Here is a 12340-nt window from a genome sequence, read left to right as displayed (position 1 = left end):
TACCGTTTTACAGTTTAATGAGACCATAGTTGTTGATGTTGACCACATGTTGATAATGAACTTAGTGAAATGACACAGTATGACTGACCAGTGTAGCAGTAAGGGAGCTTGTGAGTCAAGCCCAAGGGTTGTCCAGTATCTAAATCCAAATATCTTGTAATGTCCAGTCTATGTTGCATGGACTGGATTTGGATGTAGGGGCGAAATGTTTTGAAATTATCTGTTGCAGCTGTTGAGTGGGTGCCACATTCCCAGGTGGCATGCGATGACAGGTCCATCTGGGTACGCCTTGTGCTGAAAGCAACCAGACCCCCAGACTCCCTTGTTGGTCTGGTTCAAGGTCAGAACTGGGCACCTAAAGCAGAGGGTGCAGGGGCCAGTCCGTATCACCTCACCCAGTTAGTCTCAGAAGACTGAGGAGAGAGAGAGATCTTAAAGAGGGACTGTCTGGAGTCTTGTAGGCTGTTGTGACTGTCTGAGAGAGCTTCCTACTCAAAGCTGGTTGATCTGGTTTGCAAAGAATCTTGTTGGTAAGCTGTGATCTTAATGTGACGTATTTGCAGAATTTTGTGTCTTATGGAAATACTTTTTTTTAGGAGAGGGTTTTAAGGAAAGTGTGTGTACTTAGTGTTGAAAACACCATAGAACATATCTAGTGATGGAAAAATTGAAGTGATGCAGAAGATGTGTTTTTTTCCCCTGTATGTCTTTTCTATAACCATAAGTGTATATATACACAGTGGCATGTACTCCTTTGGCAAACAATGTTCTCTTCTTAAATGATAAATACCCCACAAGCAGTTGTGTTGGGCTCCTTAAATATTATAATATTGATGAGTTTGTCACATGACATCTTCCAAGAATCTTATCTATCTGCACAACTTGCTCACAACTCGCTTTGGAGATGATTCTTGGTTTTGAAAAAGATTCTGCTGAAGGGTAGCTGCTGTGCTGTGGAACCTCTGCTGATAATATTTACTGTATAATGAATAGGACTTTCTCTGTTAGTCCTGAATCACACCTTATGGAGAGTAATCTATCTTTTAAAAAAAACACTCAGGAGTGCAATGTTGTTGTCTCCTTCGATTTGATGGGTTTTCTTATTTCTTGTGCCCCTGTTACTATACTTGGATGTGTAGTGTCAGCATTTCTTGCTGGCATGCCAGCTTGTGTGGCCTACCACTTCACGGCTGAGCCGTTGTTGCTTCTAGATGTTTCCACAATAACAGCACTTACAGTTGCCCGGGGCAGCTCTAGCAGGGCAGAAATTTGACAAACTGACTTGTTGGAAAGGTGGCATCCTATGACTGTGCCAGGTTGAAAGTCACTGAGCTCTCAGTAAGGCCATTCTACAGGCAATGTGTGTCTATAGAGATTGCATGGCTGTGTGCTCGATGTTATACACCTGTCAGTAATGGGTGTGGCTGAAATAGTCGAATCCACTAATATGAAGGGGTGTCCACATACTTTTAAATTATTTCTTCATTTTTCCACATATTTATCAAGGATGTAAATAACTTCAGACCCCACTGTATAACAATATGGAATGTAAATGTCAATTTGCAGTCCCTCCAGGATTTTGCGGTTGTTGATTTTGCAAAAAAATAATTGCAATCTCCCACATATTATGTGAGAGCTTTCAAATTTGACCAATCACTCCACTCTTTCCTCATAAAACAGTCAAATCATTGATATTATCGCACAAAACTGACCCATCACCGCCGTACAGAAAGAGGGCTCACAATTTCACGACACAATATGGTTCAATCTATAAAGGCACAAGGCGAGACCCAAATGCAGACACAGGAGGCAGATGGTTGAGCTCCGATATTTATTATAACACAAGGGGTAGGCAAAAGGCAGGTCGGGTACAGGTGAGAGTTCGTAAACCAGGTCAGAGTCCAAACAGTACAAGGCGTTAGACAGTCTCGAGGTCAGGACAGGCAGGGGTTCAGTAACCAGGTCCGAGTCCAAACAGTACAAGGCGTTAGGCAGGCTCGATGTCAGGGCAGGAAGAATGGTCAGGCAGGGGGGTTCGGTGTCAGGACAGGCAAGGGTCAAAACCAGGAGGACTAGGAAAAACAGAGACTGGGAAAAATAGAAACTAGGAGATAAACACTGGTTGACTTGGCAAACAAGACGAACTGGCACAGGGATAAATACACCGGGGATGATGAGCGACATCTGGAGGGGATGGAGACAAGCACAAGGACAGGTGAAACCGATCAGGGCATGACACAATCAAGCCATACTTCAACAAACCTTTTCCCTCATCGGCGCATTTCCGGGACAAATTGGACAAAATTGCCATGCAAAATGACAGAATTGCTGCAAGTATCACAACAAATTTCAGCAAAATCCTGTAGGGACTGAAATTGTTTAACACAAGTAATGTAATATAAATATGTAATCTAAATGATAGTGGTGGAAAAAGTACCCAATTGTCTTACTTGAGTAAAAGTAAAGATACCTTAATAGAAAATTCTCAAGTAAAAGTGAAAGTCACCCAGTAAAATACTACTTGAGGAAGAATATGACACTTTTTTGTACATTTTCTGACATGCGAGCACTTAGATATGGTAATTTTCACATTTTCATAAATTCTTAGTGTTTGTCACTGACGTATAGTAAGGCATTTGTGAAATTTCTATTGCACAATAGAGTGGGAAAGCGGCCGTGCGTATAGACAATTAATAGACACTGCAGCAAATAAAACCTAATAAGAAAATCTTTCTCGTCCAGGAACGGAGTCTAGACAGACCTGCCATTATTCACTGAACTAGAATGTGTGTTTACAGGCAGTAGCAACTGTTTACATGTTCCCTCGAGTGTTCGTGACTAACTGTTACTTTTTTTCTGACACCAGTCATATTCAGTGGCTGTTGTACGTTAGTAAATTCATCAGTTATTCTGCGCTCTGGCACACTCAGATGAGAGTGCTCTGAAATCAGAGTAGATAGCCAGAGTCAATTTACAAACGCAAGAGATATGCTAATTGGATAACAGTCGTTCAGCTAGCTAGCAAACCGATTCCATTTTTTTGCTTAGTAACCAAATGACACCTGCATCTAGCTGTAGCCATACAAAAAAAAAAAGATATGAGGGGAAAAATTCGGTCACTCACCCACTCCTCTAATGACATGACATCCTCCCAGCAGCTAGCTAGCTAATGGTAGGCTTGGTGTTTTTAGCTTTCTGAATAAGAGCTACAGAAATAGACATGCTAGCCTATTAGCCACGTTATGACTGACTTGTGATCATTGTCCTTGCTAGATTGATTGTATTGACATTCACAGCCTTAGTTACATTCATCTGTTTGTCCAAAATATTGAGTCATTGAAACTGAAATAGTGCATCCCGAATGGGTGAAGGCAGCAAACAATGTACCAGGCCAGCTGTGATTTACAACCTGATAGCAATATTTTTTGGACTACCAAGAAATCTATTTGTGAATTATATTAATCATGCATTGAACTGCATCCATCTCTTCTGCCAACAATGCCTTACTGTACGTCATGGAATATAAAGCCATATATAACCTATTTTTAAAACCTCAAAGTTGGTTTTGTAGCATAAACTGGGAATTTGAAATGTTTTTACTGATATGATTGTCTGTTTGTTTCATATTTACAAAGTAGATACAATGTTGTCAGTTCCACTTTAAATATCAAAAGTAAATATAATTGCAAAAATATACTTTAAGTATCAAAAGTACAAGTATAAATGATTTCAAATTCCTTATATTAAGCAAACCAAACAACACATTGTTTTTTTTTTGTTTTTTTACGGATAGCCAGGGGCACACTCAAACACTCAGACATAATTTACAAACAAAGCATTTTAGTGAGTCCGCCAGATCAGAGGCAGTAGGGATGACCAGGGATGTTCTCTTGATAAGTGTGTGAATTGGAACATTTTCCTGTCCTGCTAAGCATTCAATATGTAACGAGTAATTTTGGGTGTCAGGGAAATTGTATAGAGTAAAAAGTACATTATTTTCTTCAAGAATATAGTGGAGTAAAAGTAAAAGTTGTCCAAAATATAAATAGTAAAGTAAAGTACAGATACCCCAAAAACGACTTAAGTAGTACTTAAGTACTTTACAGCACTGCTAAATTATAATACCATAAGCCACAAACTTGTGACGGGGTCTGCTCCTGTAATTTTGCTTAGATTTCCTTCATTTTAGGCCAAAATACCATAGAATGTCTGTTGCTACAGTTAACAGTGCTGTCACAATGCATATGATGTATGCATTTGTAGGCCAATTTGGAAACAGTATAATGACATTACCCATAATGCAATCAGTCAATCTGCTGCCATGGAATTATGCAATGTCATAATGCATGTTATAAAGCTAAGCGTTTCAAAGAAGTAGTACATAATAATGAATAATAATAATGACTAAGATTCTATAGACTGCACTGCCATTGAGAGCCTGAATACGGCCCCAGATGTTTGTGTTGCATCAGATGACCTGGCCTCCACAATCACCCGACCTCAACCCAATTGAGATGGTTTGGGATGAGTTGGACTGCAGAGTGGAGGAAAAGCAGCCAACGAGTGCTCAGCATTTGTGGGAACTCCTTCAAGGCTATTGGAAAAGCATTCCAGGGGAAGCTGGTTGAGAGAATGCCAAGAGTGTTCAAAGCTGTCATCAAGGCAAAGGGTGGCAACTTTGAAGAATCTCAGATGTAACACTTTTTTTGGTTACTACATGATTCCATATGTGTTATTTCATAATTGTGATGTCTTCAACATTAAAAATTAAGAAAAACCCTTGAATGAGTAGGTGTGTCCAAACTTTTGACTGGTACATTCTCTCTCAAGAGGAAAGGGAAAGAGGGATACCTAGTCTGGGGAACGGTGGGTTAACTGCCTTGCTCAGGGGCAGAACAATAGATTTTAACCTTGTCAGCTTGGGGATTCGATCTAGCAACTTTTCGGTTACTGGCCCAGCGCTCCTACCCGCTAGGCTACCTGCAAGAGTTGGATTAAAAAAATAATTACATATCGCAATGAAAGTTACCTCATTATAGAATGGCAGTGGATTCATATCTTCAGCAGAAATATCCATCCACTGTCGCTGTCATTCATTCTCTTGTCAATTCGTCTGTTGTCAGGTTTCAGCCTCTTTCTCCCAACTCAACCCCCCCCGTTTTGCTAATAAATGACCAATGTCCAGAGGTCTTGCTGATGTCACACAGAGGCGGGAAACAATTGTCAGGAAGCCACCTCATGGCCTCTTAAGCTAATGACCTATATCAGACTTCTCATTAGATATCTAAGAGCAGAGCACTATCTTTTATCATCTAAACAGACAGCCAAAATTCATTTGGTTGGAAATTGGGTTTTGAGTTTCTCAATTTAGTACAATACCTGTATTTATTGAAGTTAAATAGGCTCTAAAATCATTTCAAATTGTCCAGATCGAGAGAATGTGCATTTAGGTAGAGATTCTCAGTACTGGAGGTTTACTTGAATACAGTTTATCTCAGTCTCCTGTTTATCTTGGCCTGAGCACTGCTGGCTGTCCCTGCACAGATGTGCTTAGATCTCTCTCTCTCTCTCTCTCTCTCTCTCTCTCTCTCTCGACTACTGACGTTCTCTGTTCGGAGGCATCCCTCTTCCTAATAAGGACTAAAGCGATCTCTGGACTGATGTGTTTACCTAGCTGTTAGCTCTCACGTCTTCTCTTTTGTCTGCTAGGGAGATTTATGATTCAGTGTTTTAAAACACTTACCCTAATTTCAGGAGGATGTCATCGAACCCCAACTGTGTGTGTCTGTTTGTGTACAGTGCGCGTAGGTTTGCGTGCAAGCGTGTGGGAGAAAGAGAGCAAATGTTTCTCTGTTTGCATCTTAACTCAATTCCAACCTTTTCTGCAGTGGACAATATAAATGGGAGTGTTCTGAGTGCCTCTTAAATCAGTCCTCTTGGTGATGTACATTGGAGGACAACCTGGAAGTGTTTCACTGCCTCTTTTTATGTGGCCTTGTTGCTGCATGCTCCACTGATGCAGCTCAGATTAACATATGTCCTGTTCTCCCTCTCTTCTCTTTCTACAGATTTTAGATAGATAGATAGATAGATAGATAGATAGATAGATAGTGCCAAATAAGGGTTCTTTGGATTTTAACCATAGCGGATCCCTTTTTGGTGCTATATAGAACCTTTTTTTGAAAGGTTCTATAAAAGAGCCATGCTCATAAGGTTCTAAATTGAACCTTCTTTGTGATATTAAGAACCATTTCCTAATTTTCTATGAAGAACCATTAATTATAGGTTCTATATAGCACCTAAAAACAGTTACGCTATGGTTACAACCCTTTTTGGGGCAAATAGAACCCTTTTGAATGGTTCTTTACAGAACCTTAATGGAGAATGGTTCTAAACTCAGCAAAAAAAGAAACGTCCTCTCACTGTCAACTGTGTTTATTTTAAGCAAACTTAACATGTATAAATATTTGTTTGAACATAACAAGATTCAACAACTGAGACATAAACTGAACAAGTTCCACAGACATGTGACTAACAGAAATGGAATAATGTGTCCCTGAACAGGGGTGGGGGTCAAAATCAAAAGTAACAGTCAGTATCTGGTGTGGCTACCAGCTGCATTAAGTACGGCAGTGCATCTCCTCCTCATGGACTGCACCAGATTTGCCAGTTCTTGCTGTGAGATGTTACCCCACTCTTCCACCAAGGCACCTGCAAGTTCCCGGACATTTCTGGGTGGGAAATGGCCCTAGCCCTCACCCTCCAATCCAACAGGTCCCAGACGTGCTCAAGGTTATTGAGATCTGGGCTCTTCAGCTGGCCATGGCAGAACACTGACATTCCTGTCTTGCAGGAAATCACGCACAGAACGAGCAGTATGACTGGTGGCATTGTCATGCTGGAGGGTCATGTCAGGATGAGCCTGCAGGAAGGGTACCACATGAGGGAGGAGGATGTCTTCCCTGTAACACTCAGCGTTGAGATTGCCTGCATTGACAACAAGCTCAGTCCGATGATGCTGTGACACACCGCCCCAGACCATGACAGACCCTCCACCTCCAAATCGATCCCGCTCCAGAGTACAGGCCTCGGTGTAACGCTCATTCATTTGACGATAAACGCGAATCCGACCATCGCCCCTAGTGAGACAAAACCACGACTCGTCAGTGATGAGCACTTTTTTGCCAGTCCTGTCTAGTCCAGCGACGGTGGGTTTGTGCCCATAGGCGATGTTGTTGCCGGTGACGTCTGGTGAGGTCCTGTCTTACAACAGGCCTACAAGCCCTCAGTCCAGCCTCTCTCTTCCTATTGCGGACAGTCTGAGCACTGATGGAGGGATTGTGTGTTCCTGGTGTAATTCGGGCAGTTGTTATTGCCATCCTGTACCTGTGTGATGTTCGGATGTACCGATCCTGTGCAGGTGTTGTTACACGTGGTCTGCCACTGCAAGGACGATCAGCTGTCCATCCTGTCTCCCTGTAGCGCTGTTTTAGGTGTCTCACAGTACGGACATTGCAATTTATTGCCCTGGCCACATCTGCAGTCCTCATGCCTCCTTGCAGCATGCCTAAGGCACATTCGCACAGATGAGCAGAGACCCTGGGCATCTTTCTTTTGTTGTTTTTCAGCGTCAGTAGAAAGGCCTTTTTAGTGTCCTAAGTTTTCATAACTGTGACCTTAATTGCCTACCATCTGTAAGACCGTTCCACGGGTGCATGTTCATTAATTGTTTGTGGTTCATTGAACAAGCATGGGAAACAGTGTTTAAACCCTTTACAATGAAGACCTCTGAAGTTATTAGGATTTTTAAGAATTATCTTTGAAAGACAGGGTCCTGAAAAAGGAATGTTTCTTTTTTTGCTGGGTTTATCTTCCTTAATCTCAAAGGTTCAATAAAGAACCTTTTCAATAACCATGCAGGGTTTTTTTTTTATTCTGGTTAGTCATATTATATTGTTAAAATTCCATAGGTTGTTATTATTATATGTTGAATCAATCAATCAGTCAAATGTATATATAAAGCCCTTTTTACATCAGCAGTTGTCACAAAGTGCTTATACAGAAACCAAGCCTAATACCCCAAAGAGTAAGCAATGCAGATGTAGAAGCATGGTGGCTAGGAAAAACTCCCTAGAAAGGCAGGAACCTCGGAAGAAACTTAGACAGGAACCAGGCTCTGAGGGGGGGCCAGTCCTGTTCTGGCTTTGCCAGGTGGCGATTATAAGAGTACATGGCCATTAAGGCCAGATAATTCTTCAAGATGTTCAAATGTTCCTGCACCTCAGTAGTAAATGTCCTTTGGCTTTTCATAGCCAAGCATTCAGAGGTCAAGACAGAAGGTGCAGGGATTCCATAGGCAGAACAGCAGAAACTGGATCAGCAGCACAACCAGGTGGACTGGGGATGGGGAGTCGCCAGGCTAGGTAGTCCTCAGTCCAGGGCCAATCAGGCAGGATATAACTCCACCTACTTTGCCAAAGCACAGCCCCCACACCAGCCGCCACACAGACCACTAATCTTACTACCCTGAGACAAGGCTGAGTATTGCCCACAAAGGCTTCGCCACCGCTCAAGCCTGAGGACAGGAAGAATGGGAGATAGTGAGCAAGCCATGTGACTCATCCCCGGTAACATCTTCAGAGCCAGAGAATCCCAGTGGAGAGAGGGGAGCCATCCAGGCAGAGACAGCAAGGGTGGTTCGTCACTCCAGTGCCTTGCCATTCAACTTCGCACCCCTGGGTTAGACTACACTCAATCATAGGACCGTCTGAAGAGAGGAGTCTTTAGTAAAGACTTAAAGGTTGAGACCGAGTCTGCGTCTCTCACATGGATTGGCAGACTATCTCATAAAATGTAGCTCTATAGGAGAAAGCCCTGCTTCAAGCTGTTTGCTTAGAATTCTAGGAACAGTAAGGAGGTCTGCGTGTTGTGACTGTAGCGTACGCGTTAGTGTGTACAGCAGGACCAAATCGGCGAGATGGGTAAGAGCAAGTCCATGTAATGTTGTAGGTTAGCAGTGAAACCTGGAAATCAGCCCTAGCCTCAACAGGAAGCCATAGGCTAGCACTGGAGTAATATAATAAACATTTTTGGTTCTATTCAAGATTCTAGCTGCCGTATTTAGCAGTAGCTGAAGTTTACCTTGTGCCTTATTCGGTTAGTCCGAGAGTAGAGCATTGCCATAGTCTATTCTAAGTGATAAAAACATGGATTTGTTTTTCTGTATAATTTTTGTACAAACAGTTTAAGGTTTTTGTAATGTTAACGAAGATGGAAAAGGGCTGCTCTTGAAATATTGTTTATGCTTGCTAAAAGAGAGATCAGGGTCTAGAGTAATGCCGAGGTCCTTCAAAGTTTTATTTGAGACGACTGTACAAGCATCAAGATTGATTGTCAGTTTCTCATTGTTTCTTGGGACCTAGAACTAGCATATCTGTTTAAGTAAAAAATGCATATACAGTGCCTTCGGAAACTATTCAGACCCCTTGACTTTTTTTTAACGTTACTGTCATATTCTAAAATTGATTACATTGTTTTATTTCCTCAATCTACACACAATTTCCCATAATGACAATGCAAAAACGGGTTTAGATTTTTTTGCTAATTTATATTAAAAAAAGGAAATATCACATTTACATAAGTATTTAGACCCTTTACTCAGTACTTTCTTGAAGCACCTTTGGCAGCGATTACAGCATCGAGTCTTCTTGGTTATGACGCTACAAGCTTGACACACCTGTATTTGGGGAGTTTCTCCCATTCTTCTCTGAAGATCCTCTCAAGCTCTGTCAGGTTAGATGGGAAGCATTGCTGCACAGCTATTTTCAGGTCTCTCTAGAGATGATTGATCATGTCCATGTCTGGGCTCTGGCTGGGCCACTCAAGGACATTCAGAGATTTGTCCCAAAGCCACTCCTGCGTTGTCTTGGCTGTGTGCTTAGGGTCCTGTTGGAAGGGAGAGCTCATTTCTTGTGACCATTTAATTTATTTAATTTTTTGGCGTTGCAACTGCATCTAGGTTATTACGCAAAGTTATGTTTAGGCCCTCGGTTAGGTGATTTTTGTACTCCGATGTTCTTGGGTAGGTGAAGGGAGTCTGGAAGGGCATCTAGGAATCTTTGGGTTCATTGGTTGGGGTCTTAGCAAATTATTTGTGGCGATTGCAAAGGTAATAAGATGATGGTCCAGGATTATGAGGAAAAACATTTAGATCCACAATATCTATTCCTGGGTATATTATATATTTTTTATTTAACCTTTATTTAACATGTAATGACAAAACATAACAGATCAACTTGAATGACACTCGGTTGCACAAAAAGAGCTGTTTGCAAACCATGCCCCAAAATATTATAATGTAGACCGCCCCTACATTTGAATTCTCACTAAAAGAGGAAAGAACCCTTTTCTGAACCGCAAAGAACTATTGAAAGGCTCAAAGGGTTATTTGAGTTATTATGGCTCCACATAGAACCGTCACCCTTCCCAAAGAACCGTTGAGGAACCCTCTTTTCTTAGTGTATTGTGCACCATTCCTGGAGGACACATTTAGCTGTCGCACAAGGACTCGGTCTGATGTATTCCCTTACTCTTTGTGCATTGAATAGCAATAGCAGCACTGTATTGAGCGGTAATACGCATCACTCTGGTGTCGTGACGTGACTATCATTAATCTGATGACTGTTATTTATCAAATCAACCTAACTATTGTGGCAAACCTCTTCAAGGTTAGGAGCGTTTGTCACAAATTAAGTGGGAAACTGTCACCAAAATCAGCCCAGAATTAAAGTTCTTTCGAACATGACAGTACCTGTGTGTTTGTTTCTCCATCCTGGTCCACCCAGGCCACAGGCAAGGTCAAGGATAGCAGGGTTCGGTACACAAATCTGGTTCTCGGTAGGTCCAGGTCTAAACGCCAACAGGTAAGTCCAAACCAGTCCAGCTCATACATGGTAAATCCAGCCAATATAGATTGTCTCTTTCTCTTTGGTTCATAGATCCTTCCAGCCCTCTCTCTCCCTTCCTGGTTTGTCTTGACCCTTTATTTGTGGGTCGGCTCCACCTTCTGAGGGTTCCCCTTGCTTCTGGAAATTGTAGTTTTGGCAGTCGGCCATTCTTTGCCACACTATGTTTAATTGTTACTCGATTAAATTAATCATGTAACAATTAACTCATTAAGAATTTGGGGCACCACGGGAAGAGTTGTTTAACCTCACTAGGGTAGGGGGCACTATTTTCACCTCCGGATGAAAAGCGTGCCCAAAGTAAACTGCCTGCTACTCAGGCCCAGAAGCTAGGATATGCATATAATTGGTAGATCTGGATAGAGAACACTCTAAAGTTTCCAAAACTGTTAAAATAATGTCTGTGAGTATAACAGAACTGATATGGCAGGCGAAAATCTGAGGAAAATCCATCCAGGAAATGCCATTATTTTGAAATGGCTGTTTTTCCAATGAAAGCTTATCCACCATTTAAAGAGAGAGGACCCAGATTCCGTTCCCTATGGCTTCCACTAGTTGTGAACAGTCTTTAGACATTGTTTCAGGCTTTTATTCTGAAAAATGAGGCTGAATGACCACTTTGAGTGAGTGGATAGTGGGATGTCCCCAGAGCTGTTTCCTGCGTGCGACCGAGAGTGCGCCTTTCTTGTTTTTCTTTTATATTGACGACGCTATTGTCCGGTTGAAATATTATCGATTATTTAGGCTAAAAACAAACAGAGGATTACCGGTACTATTTGGAATTTTTGTCTGCCTGTTGTGACTGCCTTTTAGCCATTGGATTACTGAACAAAACGCGCCAACGAAACAGAGGTTTTTGGATATAAAGAGGGACTTTATCGAACAAAACAAACATTTATTGTGTAACTGGGAGTCTTGTGAGTGCAACCATACGAAGATCATCAAAGGTAAGTGATTAATTTTATTGCTATTTCTGACTTTTGTGACTAATCTACTTGGCTGGTAACTGTATGTAATGTTTTGTGTGCTGGGCGCTGTCCTCAGATAATCGTATGGTATGCTTTCGCCGTAAAGCCTTTTTGAAATCTGACACCGCGGTTGGATTAACCTCTCTGGGCTAGGTGGGACGAAATCGTCCCACCTACGCAACAGCCAGTGTAATCCCGTGGCGCGATATTCAAATACCTTAGAAATGCTATTACTTCAATTTCTCAAACATATGACTATTTTACACCATTTTAAAGACAAGACTCTCGTTAATCTAACCACACTGTCCGATTTCAAAAAGGCTTTACAACGAAAGCAAAACATTAGATTATGTCAGCAGAGTACCCAGCCAGAAATAATCAGACACCCATTTTTCAAGCTAGCATATA

At 41.7% G+C, this 12340-nt stretch overlaps 1 protein-coding gene across 9 annotated transcripts in view; it reads left to right on the top strand.

Moving 5' to 3' along the window:
- Positions 1 to 12340, top strand: part of LOC106604599 (sorbin and SH3 domain-containing protein 1) — an 81933-nt gene that overhangs the window by 16719 nt on the left and 52874 nt on the right. The window contains exon 1 of one of the 9 annotated variants that reach the window (XM_082975094.1): positions 307 to 530. The exons of the other annotated variants lie outside the window; for them this stretch is intronic. The gene's annotated coding sequence lies outside the window, so the exon portion shown is untranslated. Of the gene's footprint in view, positions 1 to 306; positions 531 to 12340 lie in introns of those variants that run through there. 9 annotated transcript variants of the gene reach the window in all.

Source organism: Salmo salar, chromosome 01 (assembly GCF_965601325.2).
Source record: "Salmo salar chromosome 01, fSalSal1, whole genome shotgun sequence".
Classification (NCBI taxonomy): domain Eukaryota; kingdom Metazoa; phylum Chordata; class Actinopteri; order Salmoniformes; family Salmonidae; genus Salmo; species Salmo salar.
This window is presented reverse-complemented; position numbering and strand designations above follow the sequence as displayed.